The following is a 13,512-nucleotide window of genomic DNA, read 5'->3' as shown; positions in this document are numbered from 1 at the left end:
AGAGAAAGCACACATAATATGTAGGAAAAAAGTGAGAGTGAGGGGTGCAGTTTGTGACGAATCACTGCCCCTACACCAGCCCAATACTGAGTTTACAGGCAGACCCTTCCCAACCATCCCCTCTCACCTGCTGTTTGAATTAAAAACCTCTGAGGTTTCTGATTGGAAAGCTGCACCCATGCTCCACAGTATAGTCTTTTTTAAGTATGAAACGTACAAGCATTTAACCTGACTCATCATCAGTTATGTTAGTTTCATGTGACTCTTGTTAAAAGACTGGAACTTAAGAGTGTATAGCTTTTAAATCTGTCTTTGCATCCCCTAATATATGTTTAATTACATGCCAGGTATTCCTACTGCTTCGCAGTGTCCGCCAAAAAGTTGATAGACTTGAATGAGTGATTCATATGAACATGAATATAGTACACTTCACTTATATTTGATGGGATCGAGATATATTTGATGGACTATATAATAGAGCACCTTGATACAATCCCCTTACTTGGCCATATTAGACTCCACTTAATATTCTGACTCGTGACTATTCCAGTTGCATATAGGTGGCTGTGATATGTGCGCATGTGACAAAGGAACTCATGAAACTTGTATGCATGTTTTGTATCATTCACCAACTAACATGATTTAAGAAAAATGTAGGGTGCCAGTATTTATGGCACCCACCAAGTAAACCAGTGCTTCATAATTAAACACACAATACATTGCTCAGATACCTAAAATGAGACGTGTTAAAAGTGAAATTATAGAACAAATTGTAATGTTACTGAATGGCACCAGAACCAGGATTAATTCAGTCTTGTGTATTATAAAAGTAGAAGTTAAGTACTCCGAGAGTTGCAAAGAAGCTCCTCTCATCATCTCAACGGGTCTCCAGGATGGCTCCCCACAGGTGATAAAGCTGCCTGAAGCCCCAGACTGTCCCGAAGACCGCTAGGCACACAGCAGGAGTATGAACAGTGTTATATTTAGGCGTAAAGTTCAAGTCCTTCTGGCCAGGAGTCACGTTTAGCCTACTGTGAGTCAGAGCTCAATTTAACCTACTAATAAGTGAGTCTCCCTCGCAATGAGTAAGACTAGAGGTCCAGGTGTTTTACAATTATAAAACTTAAAAAGGGCTCCTACTGTCACACACAAATGACATCATTGTGTTGTTTCATTGCATCACAGATACTGCGCGTTGTGCAAGTTTTAATTTCAAGGACCTTTTGTACTTCTTTTGATCAATTAAAAAAGTAAATTTAAAACAAAGTGAAAAGTAGTGGGCTAGGGCGACCTTGTTCTGAACATCAGGGCACAGTAGTGTTGAATGCTTATTTCTTCTTAGGCTAATGCTGAGAGGTTGACCCGGAAATAAAATCCAGCTGCTAAAGAATGCAAAGGCATCACTTTCAGTCCCAGATGACTTCAGAAATGGACTTGGACAAAGAGGGCAAAGAGCAAGGCGTGGAAGCGGCGCCAACAAGGGAGGTGTGCCTGCCAGCTGATGGCCAAAGTCTTTTTCCTCCTTCTTTCCAACGTGAACGGGCTATCGTTAAGAACATTCCGAGAACAGGGAAGTGCCTCTGAAAACACCTTGAGGGAGGCTTTGCTGTCATTCAGTTACGCATCCTGTGAACGTCAGTCAGATAGAGTGAAGCGGACAGGAAAGTCCAAAACACGCAGCGTTGGAGAGGAGCAACCTCACCAGGTAGTAAACTACTTTGATCTCTCGCTCTCCTCTGAGTTTCTCAAATTATTGTATGTTAAAAATGGCAACAGAATTTGGCTCGGGTTTGGAACCTTTAGTATGTGTAAGAGCATGTTTAAGAAGTGTCTGGTGCCCTTCTACCTCTGTGTTTAAACAGTCGCATTAAACAGGGGTGTAAACTGACCAATGGCATTGTGTAGGGGCACCTGTTTCTCCAATAATCTTAAATCCCTTAAACGCCCCCCCCCCCACCCACCCTTCATGGAAATTAATGATTTGAATCGGTATGAATCAATTGCGCTGCTACAATGAACGACTGCTTTGCATAGTAAATTCATGCTTTTAGCTACTTTTACATGGCTTTTCTCCTGTCACCTTTGAAATCTATCACTGCAATATTCAGTATATCGATGCATTTCACCAGTGAAATGTATCACTATTTTTAACAGGATTATCTTCTATGTTGCCTTTGAAATCAATAACTGGTGTACTGGTTAGGTTCTGATTTTACACACACAAAACTTAAAAAATAGAGCAGGGTGTAGTTCTAGTTATCTCAAGTAACTATAACCCCTGCAACCACTATTTGCACAGGTTCAGAGTAATGTTACACCGATGCTGGGCAATTTTGCAGTGACATTTGCTTTAAGGATCATAGCAAAAACAACATTGCCATTCGTAGTTCAAGACTGTTTCAAAACTGCTTTGCCCAAAGCAAAATAGCCTGGCACAAGTATAAAATTACCCAGAAGTGATGAAGCATCCAATACCTCTTCCTAGAGTCCAGGAAGGTGCAAGTGCCAATGCTCTGAACATTCGTGGCTTTGCTCACGGTGGTGAATTTCTCAGGTTTGTGTTGTGTTGAAGTCTAAACAGCAAATAGTAATTATTTAAATCCTCATATTAGTATATAACCATATATCCACGAAGACAATCTGGAATGAATCAGGTAAAGTGAACAATGAAAGCGCTAATTTGAGACAAGGTCTGTGCCGCAGCTGAGTTCACAACACAGGAAATACAGCAACATTATACACAGCAAAAACACACCTTTACAACATCCCTAAATCGAGCTAGAAAGAAACAAAACATACAAAAGCAGAAACACAACACCATAATATTCCACCAAAACACAGAGACCCAGAAATACAACAGAATATAATAGAATCACAAATGTGTGCTCCTGTTTTGTGTTAAGTTGGTGTGTTATGGGTTGGGGTGTTCTGGTGGTATGTTGTGTTGCTAGCTGTGTTTTATTCATGTTGTGCTGTATTTTTAATGTACATTTTTTATTGTCATTGTGTTGTTTTCCTGTATTATTGTTATTATTGTATTGTATTGTGTGTTATTGTGTATTGTTAGGTTGTCTGCTTAAATGGGCCAGTGTGTTTCCCATGCGATTTTCTTTTAAAACAAAAAAACTTTTTATTGAATTTTCAGTAAAGTTACATCTCAGTTACAAAGAACATGACAGACCATTACACTACTGCATTCATCATCTATGTGTAATCCATATACATTAAAATATAAAAAAAGACTCTACATCATGACATGTCTATCAATAGGTCGGGAAAAATCTTTACCCTCAATACAATTACGACGCGGGATTTGCAATCACATAGTCAGTGAAATACTTCCAGAAATCTTTAGGTCGAGACCGGGCAGGCAGGTCTTCCTCATAGGTATGTAACGTATCTCGACAGTAGGTCATGTCACCCATCCATTGCTTATTGCTAGGCGCAGTTTTACTATCCCAACACAGAGAAATCCTACGTTTAGCAATCAACAGTGGTACCATACAAAATGTTCGCTTCACAGCACGCACATTAGCAAGTAACCCCAATAAGCAGGTATGGATGGTACATTCAATTTTAGACCCCGTCAATTCCGTTATTAATGATGCAACCTCCCCCCAATATTTCGGTACCTTTGGAAAGTGCCACGCAAGGTGGATAAAATCCGCCACTTCGGAACAGCAGCGTTTGCAGCTAGCTTCCTGTCGGAGACCATATCTGAAGAGTTTTCCAGGTGTATAATACGTTTGATGCAAATATTTAAAATGCAATATCCGTAAATTCCCATTAGGCGTTAGCAGTTGGGTGACAGCGCATGTAGTTTGCCACTCCACCTCTGTGAGGGGAGCTTCTAGTACCTAACTCCATCATTTCCATTGCTTTGTTAGTGGTATGTGGGATTTCATTCTGTGCCATAAAGTATAAGCGGGACACTAGATGTGCAGTGTTTGCTGATGTCAACATAAGTTGCAAGGTGTCCCGATGAGGAGGTTCAGCGGGATAGGTAGGATATAATGTTTTAACCGCCCTCTGGAGTCTATAGTAAGTGAAGCGAAACAACAAGGTTTGGTTTTTAATATATGAGAGGTCTTCCAGCGGTTTGAACACCCCTTCATTATATAGATCCCTAATAGTGCTTATCCCAACCTGTTGGAGCAGGTCCATGCCCACCTTCTCCCCGGTAACAGAAAGCGCAGGATGGTTATCTAGGGGCTGGGGCATAAAGAGGCAGTTTCTGAGCCAGTTGACCTAAGCTGCACCACACGGCATTTGTAGTGTCAATTGTGTTAATATCCTTATCGTGCAGCGGTGCTCGTCTATGCGTGATAACAGCCGTTAAGGGTATTGGTAAAGCATCACCCTCCTCCACAGCTGTGTGTGTCAGGTATGGGATCGTATGATACCAATAGGTTGCATATTGCGCCTGGGCACATAAGTAGTGTAAATAAAAATATGTGCCTGTTTGCCCGCCCAGATTAATTTAAGCACTAGTGAAGTGATTCGTTTGAATACTTCTCTAGGAGGGGGGATTGGGATGTTGTTAAATAGATATAGTAGTTTGGGCAGTATATTCATCTTGACAATTGCTATGCGATCTGCAAGAGAAAGCGGTAATTGTATCCAGCGGTTAATTTTATCATCTAGTGAAGTGAGTACCCGTCCATAGTTGGTGCAAATAACCACCTCCGGATCTGTGATACCAGACACTCAGGTATCGAACGGGGTCAGATTGCCATTCCAAGCGGAATTCGGTGGTGTGCGGTGTGGTAGTGTCAGTCAGTGGGATGATGGAAGATTTCGTCCAATGAATTTGAAGGTCAGAATGTCTTCCAAATTTAATGTACTCCTAATAGTGGTGCCAAATGTTGTTCGGGGTCTCGGACATACAATAACATATCATCCGCGTAGAGCGAAATATGTAAGGGCCGTGATGGAAATTGCAAAGCAGATGCGTGGTGTAGTTGCCTGACTTTACAAGCTAGGGGTTTGAGGGCTAAAGCAAATAATAGAGGGGACAGAGGACATCCTTGCCTCGTCCCACGTGCTATTTTGATCAAGTCAGATATATAACCGTTCACCCGGATTCTGGCTACAGGCTTCGTGTATAGTAATTTCACCCATTGTGTAAATACCGGAGGGAATCCCATCCTCCCTAACACCGTGAGAAGGTACGACCATTCAATGGATTTTAAAGCCTTAGCGGCATCTAGCATAACCGCTATCGCTTTGGTTCTAGGTATCAAATAATGAGAGAGGGCGAACAATGTTCTAGTGTTGTGTGTGGTAGCTCTGGATGATATAAAACCAGACTAGCCAAAATTTTAGAGTCAACATTAATTAATGATAAAGGCCTACACGAGTCGCATAACTCAGGGTTCTTGTCAGGCTTCAGCAGTGCTATCACCACTGCTTCTCGCAACATCGGTGGGAGTATATTCTGGTCAAAGGCACCGCCATACATTGCAACTAAGTGAGGGGCAATCAGGTCAGCGTATGTTTTGTAAAATTCACATGTAAACCCGTCCGGGCCTGGGGCTTTCCCGTTTGGTAATGATTGAATGATCTCTGTAACTTCCTCTACTGTTATCGGCAACGATAAATATGTCCTCTGAGTGTCCGAAAGCTACGCAATGGCCACATCTTCCAGATATTTGAATACTTCCGCTGGCGGTGCTGTGGGATGTGATGCATATAACTCGCCGTAGGTCTTTACAAACCACTTCAAAATGCCCTCCGTTTCAGTGGATAGAGATCCATCCTCCCCCCTTATCTGCAATACCGACTGGGAGCCGCGACCTTCGCAGATTTTTGATGCCAATATCTTTCCCGGCCTACCAACCTCCCCAAATCTTCTAGCCGCAGGACGTTTATGGATATATTTAAGTTCGTCCGCCCCAAAAGATTGGTGTTTTGTTACCACCTGTCTCAGTTCTCCCAGTAGGGCCGGATCTTTTGTACGCTCATACTGAGTCTCTAGCGATTTCAGTCGATCCTCACAACGTGTTAGTTGCCCACGTATATCACGCAATATTCCTACCGTAGTGCTGATGCATACCCTTCTCATGATGGATTTGAAAGCCTCCCATAGGATGCACGGATCGTCGGTGGATGGTTCATTTAATTGAGAATAATCTTTAATTGCCTTGGCTATTGTATCTGCATATACCAAATCAGTGAGTCCTCTAGCGTTGAATCTCCAGCTATACGGGGGCGGGGAATATTGTGGTATCTGAAGGGATAGGAGGACAGGATTATGGTCAGAGAGTGTTTTAGGTGTATGCTAAATGTCCGTGGTCCAGAGTAAGGCTTTTTTTGACCCCAACCAGTAATCGATGCGGGAACAGCTACCATGTGCCGCGTTAGTGTGTGTTGCCTCTCTAGCCCCTTGCTTTCTTGCCCTCCATATGTCGTGTAAATGTAGTGTAGCCATGATATCTAGCACTTTCGCACATGCTTTTCTATGTGGCTCAGTGGTGGTTCCGGAGCGATCAAGATTGTCATTCAATGCAAGGTTTAAGTCACCTCCCCATATCAGTGTGGCATCTAGCTCCTCTTGCAAATGTTTCCAAATCTCCTGATAGAAATCTGGCGCATCAATGTTTGGTCCATAGGTGTTAACGAGCATTACTTGCTGCCCCCGTAGAACCCCTGTAAGTATGACATATCTCCCTTGGCTGTCCTCTACCGTACGCTCAATTTTAAAATTGGTACCTTTTCTCACCAGATTCATGACCCCCCTGTAATAGGAAGAATAGGTGGAAGAGTATGTCGACTCAGCCCATCTGTGACCTATGTGACTATGAGTGTGGGGGCTATATAGGTCTCTTGTAATAATGCGACATCGATATGCCATCGGTCTAAACATGCAAATACCTGCCGAATTTTCTTTGGATTCGTCAGCCCCCTAATGTTCCAAATGATGAAATTTAAGTGCGACCTTCCTACCGTTGTGTCAGACAGAGGCATCATAGGTATCTAATGAACGATCCATTAATTGCATATTTACAGTTTCCCCACTTAGAGCATAATCTACAGTACTCTAGTATGGTAGTCTTAAAACAAGAATTGCATACATCACGAATCTCAGCAATGCATCTTAAGTGCCCTGGTCTGTTACTCAGAACAAAACCCCAACTCCCCCACCCCCCACCCCCCAACCCCCACCCACTCCAGCACCTCATAAAACTAGATAAAATTTTCCTTAAGACCTTTGGCAATCACATTTAAAAATTTTACAAAAGCAACATTCATTGGTAGGTCATTCGGGCTTAGGCACGCCATTATTGCTTGTCTACAGGTTCTTATATCTCGTGCATTAAACAACCTCCTGAGGATTAGTCTCCTTTCTGAGACTATGGCAGGGCACAGACATACCAAGTGCACAATGTCTTCTTTTCCCCCCTTGCAAAGTCTGCATAACGTATGGCCCTCGTTTGACTTCCAGGGTGGAAGATGACACAAACCTGGCCATAGACCAAAGCGTGCTCCTATAAATGTTCGCTTACTTTGGACTGACCATGCCGTAAGGAGGTAAGCTTGGACTTGTTTTTTTTTGTAGCCGTTTATAATTGACCATGAGTGCTTACGTTTTACTAATAAAGCTTTGTCTTTTAGCAGCAATAGGTGAGTAACCAGCTTATTGATTGTTTTTTTTAAGCTTTCCTGCGTTATTGTGTTTTCCCAGATTGCTGATATTCCAAATTCTTCTTTTGCGTTGTTTAGGTATTTCCACGCTTGCAGTTTCTGATTGTCTTTAACCTCTCTCCACAAAGCTATAGACAATTGATTCACCTGATCATTTTTTACTCTATTCCAAACTTTTAATATTTGGCCTTGCCGGGCATATAGCTGGTTGTTCATACCGAATTCCATCCTTATTTGCGCTTGTGAGGCGTTACATGGTAGGGTAAATAATATTTTATAGGTTTTTGCTACAGCATTGTTGATAAGCACAGCATCCTTCCCATTTAGCACTTGAGCTCCGTATGTTAAGGATGGTAATAGTTTGGCAGCTATGATTTTTAACAGTGGCCCGTGTGACAGTGCAGATAGATTCTTTTGTAGGGTTCTAAATGCCGCAATCAAGCTATTTGCCTTCCTTGCAATATCTTCCCTTTGTGGTACAAAGCTTCCGGTCTCATTGAAAAGGACACCAAGGTATCGATAACTCTCCACTTGCTCTAGTTGTGTTTGTCCCAACAACCATTTCATCTTTTGTCTTTTTTTTCCTGTCACAACCATTATTTTTGTTTTTGTCTCATTTATTGTCATTTTGTTATCCTTTGCATATTTAAGTGTACAATCGATCAGTCTTTGCAGTCCCACTTTTGTGTGGCTCAACAACACCACATCATCTGCATATAGCAAGTTAGACATTTGTTTTCCGGCTACCCTAGGTGGATGTGAGTTTACCTCGTTTAATGAGTTGGTAAAATCGGCCACAAATAAATTGAAAAGTAAACGTGCAAGCACGCATCCCTGCTTAAGGCCACGAGTCACCAGTATTTTATTGGTCAAAGCTCGGCCGTCGCCTATCCTCACCTTGACCCAATTATCAGAGTATAATAACTTAATAAGAGTCAGTAGTGAGCCTGGGATTCCGTAGCCCTCGAGTTTTTTCCATAGGAGGGACCTATTTACTAAATCGAAGGCCGATGTGAAATCGACAAACCAAAAGTAAAGTGACTGCTTAGAACAAAGTGTCATATCCATTAGAACTGATAAAATTAACAAGTTGGTTGTGGTGCCTAAGCCCTTAATGAAGCCGGTTTGGTTAGGGGGTGGTATTGACTTTTCCTTGACCCAATCTGTCAGAATTGATAATAAGAGACCTGCGAATAACTTGGCGTCCGTATCTTGCAGGTGATCAGACGGTAATTCTCCGGTAATTGCCAATTACCCTTTTTGAACACGGGCGATATAAGTGATCCTCTCCAGGATTGTGGTATTTTCCCTGTATGGATAATTTCATTGAAAACCTTTGTCAGGTAGGTAGCCCATAATAGGGGGTCCTCTTTATGGAGGGCAAAAGGGATAGCGTTGGGACCCGGAGCTCCATCCTTTTGTCTCTTTATTATGTTTGCTACCTCAGTGATTGTGAAATTTATCACCGGATCCGTTTCAGTTGGTCTTTCAGTGGGCTCTTTGTAGCCCCCACCGTTGGTACATATTTCTTTTTCGACGATAAGGGTTTTTTTAAGGAACCTTACCCAGTCCTCCTCTGTTATTGGCGAGGCTATTACATGCTTGTTTGGTCTGTTTATTTCTTTAATAATTTTCCAGAATTCTCTGGAATTTGGTTGGTTACTGGCGTGGAAGATTTTTGTCCATAGCTCTTGTTGGGTTTTGTTTTTTTCAGACCATATTAATTTCCTCAAATTACTATTCGTATTTCTGAGTTGTATCCTAACGTCTTCGTTATCCGGCATCTTGGTAAGTTGTTTCCTCAACTTGTTACGGGTCTGCCTCACTTTTTTAATAGTGTAGGGAAGATTGATTTTGTTATCACTTTTTTTTTTTTCCTGAATTTCGATTTCTTACTAGTCGTGTTTTCATTATCCAACCCTACTGCCTTTTCAGTGAATTGTTCCCAACATAGTATTGCTGCCTGCAGTGCTTGCTTCTCAAAACATTCAACTGCCAATTTTTGGGCCCTTTTTTCCACAACATATTTTTTATCCGGTTTCCAGATGAGTTTCTTATGATTAATTGACGTAATCTGTCCTCGTGTGGTTAAATAACTTTGATGTCTGGGGAAATCAAAACACTATTCCACTATTTGCTGGCTGTGATCACTGTCGATTCGCTTATTGAGTCGATAGGAACCAATTTTATCAAACATGTCTAATGACATTAATGTAAAGTCAATTCTTGATTTGGATTTGTGGTTGTGAAATGACCAGCCAGGTGGTTGATCCGTTTGGAACCTTCCGTTTAGAGCACGTAGTCCTATTGCCTCCAAGTCCATCAGTAGGTTTTTCCCAATTGAATTTCCCTTGCGAATTGGACTTTGATCCAATGATTGTTCCAGGATGGACCATTCATAGTTTTGAGAGTGAACCAAATCATTCCGTGTCATGTTAATCAGCAAGTTAATATTAAAATCCCCTGTGGCTAGAATACTGACAGTCGGATCAATCATTAGTTGTTCCATCAGGAATATTACTAGTTCAAAACTTGTGTTCTTGCGTGATGTCTGATTTGGTGGAATATAAATATTAAGTATTAGTAAGTTAATCCTGTTTTTTAGCTCGTCCTGCCCCATTATTATCTTAACAGCTTGTATATTTGCGTTATTGGTATCCAGCTGTTCATGGTTGATTTTGAGGTCCATCCCAATAAATATTGCCAGGCCCCCACATGGGCGTCCAAACTTGGTATATTTGATGGCTGGTACATAGAACCCTTTATAACCTTGTAAGAAGAAAGCTTCCGTATTCCATGTCTCTTGCAAACATATGATTTGATAGATATTTGACAGGGATTCTATTCCGGCGTTTTGGATTTTTTTTCCCAGTCCATTGATGTTCCATGAACATATGGTTACCGGCTGCCGATGATCTCTCCGTTCCTTCAGTTTATTATGGTAATTACCCGGTCAGAGATCATGCAGAGCATTCCGTATCCAACTTTCATTTATTTGCCGAGGTTCTACCAGTTTTATTTCTTCCGGGCTCACCTTATTAATCTGATGTAATCTACCCTGAGGGTTTTTTAATATTGAATATACTGGGATGCCTGTTACTTCCTTACGGGCGTTTTTTGGGAGATCCTTTTTAAACGGACTCGGGTAAGGTTTGGAAGGTGGATGAGCAATTTTGATCCCCCAACCATCGAAAATTTCTTGCTGTTTTATAATATGCTCCACTAGACGAGGGGTGTTGACCGTTAGGACTGTGTGTGGCTGAGAGCCGTCCATATTATGTGCAAATCCCACCGACACAATGTCTTTTGATGTTATTTTTTCTAGCTCAGGAATCGATTTGAATAGTCCCTCTCTTCAGAATATCACTAGAACCTCTTGAGTTGTATACTGGTGTCAATATTATTTGTGCCGATTTCTTTGAATTCGTTGATACCATCTTATTTTCGCTTTTTTTTTGCATAGTTTTACAGATAATTTGTTTATCTTCTCCAGTCCTTGTAACTGTTAATTCCTCATGGTTACTGTGATAATCTCCAATATACCTCTTTTTGCTTGTTGTTTCTGCACCAGTTGCAGTGTCTTGATTTCCAATACCAGGTCGATAATCTTCCCTTTGGATGGAATTTGTAGGATCATTCAGTGAGTTGATTTTTTCTTGACAAACTGGTCTCCGTATCCTTAAACCTGAGCGGTTGTTTCTTCCGTTTAATGAGGTGTTAGGCTCAACTTTAGATAGCGGAATTTGAGTATCACTTGAGTCACTATGTATATTGCATGGATAATTCCAGGCTATACATCCCTTTCCATTTTGAGTATTACTTGCTATAGGTTCCTGAGGTGCATTCTGATTATTGTGTGTCTGCATTTTTTTCCCAAGGGGTACATTTCCACCGATTATTTTGGCCACATTATCATTCGGTTTGGTTTCAGCGAGGGTATTTGGCTTGTTTTCAGTCTGTTTATCGGTCTGATTAATAAAGATATCATAATATTTTTCACCTTTTACGCTCTTGCCCACGGTATCAAGCTGGATCTCCTCCATCTCACTTTTTGTCAGAGATAGTTCTTCTTCAATTAAGTCTTCCGGATCGGAATCCTGGGATTCTTCTGATGGAGGGTATACATTTACAGTGTTTTGATTTCTTAACTTATTTCTGGCCTTACGTATTTTTTTCCTTTGTCTCTTTGAGAGTTTATATCCTTGGCAATTTATTTTTTCCTTTTCTGCAATTGTTTGACCATAAAGCTTTTGCGTGCCTGCGGGTGGTGATTCGGTTTCCACATTCTGCCCTACTGTTTTTCCTTGAAGTTTTGGTATATTTACCTCTTCAAAATTAGTTTTTTTTGTTGTTTGAATAATGTTATGATCTTCAGCGGGCTGTGTGATTTGACCTGCTCCGGCTATTTTGCCTATGTTTTTATTAAGAATTAGATCTTTTACATCTTCCAATATGGTGTTTACTACCTCGGGTATGGTTGAAAGTTTATTTATGATTGGTTCACAGGGACACTCCAAATAGTTAGTCGCTGCATGTTCTTGGGCTTTAGTTATTAAGCAGTTCAGCGCCGACAACTTTCTGTCTATTCCGGAAACTGCATTAGCCATTACTCCGAGTATATCAATTTGTGTATCCATTTTGTTTCACTGATATGTCAGTGCTTCTAGTATTAGCGTAGACGTTTGGTAGAATATGTCCCATGTAGCTCCAGAATCACTTTTATCCTTTATCTCATGTAGCATGTATAAGGCGTCCACTTACCAACTCAGGTTCATTCAGCGTCCAGTTCCGCTTTCTTACCCGGAGTAACTACACTAGTGGTTCAGGTCGTAGCGCTCAGTACCGCCACAACAGCCTTAGTAGAGTGTCTTCTTACGGTAGACTGTCTATTCTTAATCTTGGTGTTGGTCTGCCTGTTTCTGCTCCTTTCGCTTACTCGTTATTCTTTTGATGAAATCATGAGCTGCCTTGGGTGTGGTGAGGATCGTTGGTTTACCTTCCCATGTAACATTCAGTTGCGCTGGCTATAACATTGCGTAGTCCACCTGCAGGGTTCTCAGTTTCGTGTTGGCAGTCGCAAACTCCCTTCGAGCCTTTTGTCTCCCAATGGTGTAGTCCGGGTAAAATTCTAGCTGATTCCCCTGGTGATTTACTTGTCCCTTTTCCAGTGCCATCCACAGTATGCTGTCGCGGTCCCGATAATTCAGCACACGGGCCACGATGGGTCGAGGCGGAGCACCTGGTGGCGGCCTGGGAGTGAGAGATCTGTGTGCTCTTTCGACTATGAAGATTGGTGATAGCTGTTCCACCCAAACACCTCTCGGCACAAATCTTCTACGTACGTCTCCATGCAGCACTTATTCGTTGTCTCCGGAACCTCTGCGATCCTGATGTTGTTCCGCCGTGACCTGGCCTCTAACTCCTCTGCCTTGGCTTTGATCGCCTCCAATACCTTCTCCATACCCCCGCACTTGCCCGCGGTGACATGCACCTCGTCCTCTACTGCCGATATACGATATTCAGCCGCATTGAGTCATTCCCCTTGTTTGTCTAATTGTGCTGCTATATTGTCCACCTGACTTGTAAGGTGGTCAAGCTTCCTGTTTATGACTTGCAAGTTGGTTTGTATTGCTTTCAGTATAATTGCCATATTATTCTCTGCAGCCACGTCCCCTTCAGTCTCCGTATCCGAATGCGCTGTTGGCCCCCATACTGTCCTGCGGGTCTCAAAGTTGAGCTTTGGCTGTTGTTTGTCAGGCTTTCCCATTATGGTGCCGTGTTCCACTCCCAGTGTCGTTGCCCAGTAGGCAGTCCACCTATACCGCAAACCCAAAAGTGGGAAGCACTGTTGATTTGGAAGGGGTTCAG

At 42.0% G+C, this 13,512-nt stretch overlaps 1 protein-coding gene across 3 annotated transcripts in view; it reads left to right on the top strand.

Annotated features, from left to right (window-relative positions):
- Positions 1-1,424: 1,424 nt before the first annotated feature.
- SLC28A2 (solute carrier family 28 member 2) overlaps positions 1,425-13,512 on the top strand; it is a 675,497-nt gene continuing 663,409 nt past the window's right edge. For 2 of the 3 annotated variants that reach the window (XR_013609837.1, XM_078684949.1), the window contains exon 1: positions 1,425-1,705. The gene's annotated coding sequence lies outside the window, so the exon portion shown is untranslated. Of the gene's footprint in view, positions 1,706-7,444; positions 7,531-13,512 lie in introns of all 3 variants that reach the window. The other variant, XM_078684951.1, reaches the window with a different exon arrangement.

Source organism: Lissotriton helveticus, chromosome 3_2 (assembly GCF_964261635.1).
Source record: "Lissotriton helveticus chromosome 3_2, aLisHel1.1, whole genome shotgun sequence".
Classification (NCBI taxonomy): domain Eukaryota; kingdom Metazoa; phylum Chordata; class Amphibia; order Caudata; family Salamandridae; genus Lissotriton; species Lissotriton helveticus.
The sequence above is the reverse complement of the archived record's forward strand: the minus strand, read 5'-3'. Positions and strand labels throughout refer to the sequence as shown.